Source organism: Haliotis asinina, chromosome 11 (assembly GCF_037392515.1).
Source record: "Haliotis asinina isolate JCU_RB_2024 chromosome 11, JCU_Hal_asi_v2, whole genome shotgun sequence".
Taxonomy (NCBI): Eukaryota; Metazoa; Mollusca; class Gastropoda; order Lepetellida; family Haliotidae; genus Haliotis; species Haliotis asinina.
In genome coordinates this window covers 18,190,976-18,195,524 of record NC_090290.1, presented here as the reverse complement: position 1 = coordinate 18,195,524, position 4,549 = coordinate 18,190,976, and the positions used below count along the sequence as shown (strand labels likewise).

The following is a 4,549-nucleotide window of genomic DNA, read 5'->3' as shown; positions in this document are numbered from 1 at the left end:
TTGTTTTTTGTATTTGTGCTTGTGTGAAATGTTTGCCCCTATGGCCTAGTGGATAAATTGTCAGCCAGGGGAAAATTGCCTTGACCAACCCTAGCCAGGACTCCCGACGTTGATAAATTGTCTGCCAGGGGAAAATTGCCTTGTCCAAGCCTAGCCAGGACTCCAGACGTTGATTTCTGGTGTATCAGAGACCATGTCATATTATTTGGTCTCTGGGTGTATGGAAAAATACTAGCATAGAATGTTAATCAAATAAATGAAAATTATGTAACTTTATGATTTTGAATGTCAACAATATTCAATTTCACAATATCAGCAAAGAGATTCTCCTTCTGAACATCATTGTACCATTGTACCACCTGCACAGAAAATGTGTTCAGTCATTTTGTCAGTGTTCAGCAACCTGGTTGGGGCAGAATATAAATAATTTGTTGAACAGTCTAAACGGACACAGGCGTCAAAGTGAGGAAAAAATGTAAGGCCACACCAGCAGTAGCTGTAGCTTAAGGTACGATAAATACATATCGATATCCGTCACAAAGAGCACTGGAACATCAGTATTATAAAATATTCACGTTCAGTCTACGGCTGTTTGTCTTTCTAATTATGATGACAATGGCCATCTGAAAAACAATGCTTGTTGACCTTGCAAACAGTTTGCAAACACAGATCATTGTTCATGCCTAATGAAGTCGTAGTACGATGATTTTACTTAGCCTGTTCGTATGGAGCTAGTGATAAACTCTCGTAGCCAGGTACGAGTATCAGAGTATGTCTGTGGAACGCACAGTCTGTTAGAAACAAAACAGCTGAAGTCGTGGACTATATCATGGACAATGACGTTGATGTATTCCTTATTACGGAAACTTGGCTGCACTCACAAGGAGATGATGCTATCATCGCTGATATGACGCCACCAGCATATTCGTTTCGTGACGAACCACGTCTCTCAGGCAGGGGTGCGGGTGTGGCTGTGATATTTAAGGAGTACTTGAACCTCAAACTGTGCTTCAATAAGATATTCTATAAAAGCTTCGAACATCTGAGCTTCGTGCAGTACAATGGGAACGTCCACGTGAGATGTGTGTGCATCTATCGTCCACCTGTATCCAAACGTAACGGTTCTACTCAACAGGATTTCATTGAAGATTTTTCATTGCTTCTGTCAAACCTCACACAGAAAAACATACTAGTTCTTGGAGATTTCAACATTCTTTGGGATAGTCCACAGGATGCCGTCACGAAAAAGTGGATTAAGCTCCTGGAATCTCATGAGCTTGTGCAGAATGTGGTTACTTCTACCCATAGATCAGGACATACCCTTGACTGGGTTATTACTCGACAGGATAGGGATATCTTGGATGATGTATCGGTGTCAGACTCCCAGATGTCTGATCACCAGGTTATCACCTGTATGTTATCTTTAGTGAAACCGCCAAAGCCTGTTCAAACTGTCAAATCTCGCAATATTAAGAAAATTGATAGGGATGACTTTAGATCAGATTTACTAAATTCACAACTATTGACGACCCATACAGATGATCCGGACACTTTATGTGAATTGTATAATGACACCCTATCCCATCTCCCTGATAGGCATGCACCCTTTAAAGAGAAGAATATTCCTGACCGTTTGTCGGTTTCACGAAGAGATTGCTTCTTTAAAAAGAGAGCGTCGTTTCAGAGAGTGGAGATGGAGACACTCCGGTTTAGAAGTGGATCGTCAAATGTTCACTGCCGCTAGAAACTGTGTAACTAGGGCAGTACGGAGGGCAAAGTCTGCATACACTCTATCAGCTCTTCAGTCAGTAAGATCCAGTAGAGAGATGTATCAGCTCCTAAATCGCTTAGTTGGCAAGCCTAAGGATTCTGCTCTCCCACAGACGTCGGATCTGGGGGAACTTGTGGAACACTTCAATAGCTTTTTTGTTGACAAAATCTGCAAGATTCGAAATGAACTTGATTCATTGGATGCACCTTCTGTAACGCATCACGAACCAACCCCACTGGGTCAAGAACACACCATCAGTGCTTTTGCATCATTTTCAGAAGCAGAGGTCCTAAAGCTCTTAACATCAGCAAGACCAACATTTTGTATTTTGGATCCAGCACCAACACGGTTTGTTCTTGAGTTCATTGATGTTCTGCTTCCAGTGATAACAAACAGCAGTTTATCTTCCGGATGTGTTCCCAGGTGTCTGAAGGTCGCAGTTGTTAAGCCGCACTTGAATAAGCCTGGCTTAGACTCTGACATACTGTCAAACTATAGGCCTGTCTCTAATTTATCCTTCATATCAAAAGTGCTTGAGAAGGCAATCAAGGTACGCCTTGTTGATCACTTGGCCTTGAATGACCTCTATGACATGCATCAGTCTGCATATCACTCCGATCATTCCACAGAAACCGCACTTCTGCATGTGATGGAGAGACTTCTTGCTGCAGCTGATGCGGGCAATGTCACAGTTCTAACGCTGCTTGATTTATCAGCGGCTTTTGATACCATTGACCATGTTCAACTAATTGAGTGCCTGAAAACAGAATTTGGTATTCATGGCACTGCTCTAGGATGGTTTGTCTCCTACCTCGAAAATAGGACTCAATCTGTGGTCATTCACGACGTGAAATCGTATACGCATCAGCTTACGTACGGAGTGCCACACGTTTCCGTTCTTGGGCCCATTGTCTTTACACTCTATATGAAGAACCTCGGCAATATCATTCGGCACCATGGTGTGATGTACGAGTCATAAGCTGATGACACCCAACTGTTGCGTTCCACTAAATCGGATTCACTCCGAGCTGATATAGTCGAAGACTGTATCCTTGACTCCAAAGCATGGATGACACAAAGGAAGCTGAGATTAAATGACAGTAAGACCGAGGTTCTGCTGTGTGGATCACCCGGTAGCAAAGCTAAGGTGGATGTGTCTTCGCTGGTAGTGGGTAACGAGAAAGTTCTTTTCAGTGACTCGGTGAAAGACCTTGGTGTTTTTCTAGACTCAAATTTGTCCATGGAAACACACGTGAACTCTGTTTGTAAGTCCTGCTATTTTCACCTCAGAAGTATTGCTTCCATTCGTGATATTCTGACACTCGATGCAGCTCACCATCTAGTTCGTTCACTTATTCTCTCACGTTTGGACTACTGATGCAGTCTTCTCTTTAAATATCCGCCAAGAACTACTGTCTAAGCCACAGAGGATTCAGAACTCTGCGGCGCGACTGACGTGCCGAGTCAACAAGCGCAGTCACATTACACCATTGCTGATACGCTTATACTGGCTGCCTACGAACAGAGAATAGAGTATAAAGTCCTCACTCTCACTTTCAAATGCCTCCATGACAAAGCTCCAATCTATCTGAAAGATCTCCTCAGTGAATATGTCCCTCCGCGGCTTTTAAGATCAAGTTCGAACTGTCAGCTGAATGTTCCCAAGGTCAGACTAAAGTAATATGGACACAGACAGTTTTCTTACACAGCTCCCCTTCTCTGGAACTCACTGCCTCTTCACATACGACAAGCCTCGTCCGTGGAATCTTTCCAGTCTCAACTGAAAACCTTCCTTTTTAAACAAACTTATGAACTTTAACCCTTTCTTCAGATCACTCTGTCTTCTAGCGCCTAGAGAAATTGCCTTGCAGTTTGATTTGTGCGCTATACAAGAACACTTATTATTATTATTATATACCTTGAGTATGCCGGTTACCGAACAGTCGCCAGAGAACGCAGAGAGAGACAGCTAGAGCGAAGGCCACTGAATGTATAAGGAAGCCACAACGGTCGGCGAGAGGCAGAGGCAGTCCTGAACGAACACCGTTATATGCATATGGTGGTACCAGAGACCGTATAATATTATATGGGTTCTGATGGTACATAGAAGGTAGATCGGAGGCAGAGAGGACGCTTATGTTTTAGAAGGCAGAGCGGCCGCCGTCCAGTGTGAAAGGGGCCTTAAAAATGAATGTCAGAAAAAACGAGAATTTACATTGCTTCATTTCCTTTGTATTTGAAGCGGGATTATAAGTGAGCTGTTTAAGTAAGGTCTTCACTGAGAAAGAAATTGTGATTCTAATCACCAGGGACACAAAATGGAGAAGCCTTACCATTCAACAAGTATTTATGAGTAAAAGGATACAGTCAGTTCAGATCAGTATATATGTGTTTTATATTAATAAACGTTAACTCCGATAATATCAATTATACCTTTATACCTGTTCGCAAAAGACAAGTCACAAATTTACCATCAAGCGATACATGTATTACTAAACGGTATAATGCAACATCAAAAAGGGCTATACGATCACCAGAGACATTTTGGCTTACACTAAGTTACAGTACTTTTGCGACCTGATGGTGTTCACCATCCCTTCATGTGTTAGCCATTTTGACAAATCTAGCCACACGTTAATCGAGCGCATATTCTGCGATTAAAATTGTGGAAGGAATAAATATAGTTCGCATGGCGTGGACTAAGGTTACCTGTCAGAGTGTTGATGATTTAACGGTGCTTCACCACCCTTTGAAGATACAGCCACAACAATCTCAATT

General features: G+C 42.4%; 1 protein-coding gene and 1 pseudogene across 1 annotated transcript in view; one reads left to right on the top strand and one right to left on the bottom strand.

The window, feature by feature from the left end:
- Window positions 1-4,549, bottom strand: part of LOC137255966 (uncharacterized) — a 589,910-nt pseudogene that overhangs the window by 61,456 nt on the left and 523,905 nt on the right.
- LOC137255967 (serine/threonine-protein phosphatase 6 regulatory ankyrin repeat subunit A-like) overlaps window positions 1-4,549 on the top strand; it is a 275,337-nt gene that overhangs the window by 46,614 nt on the left and 224,174 nt on the right. The window lies entirely within an intron of this gene.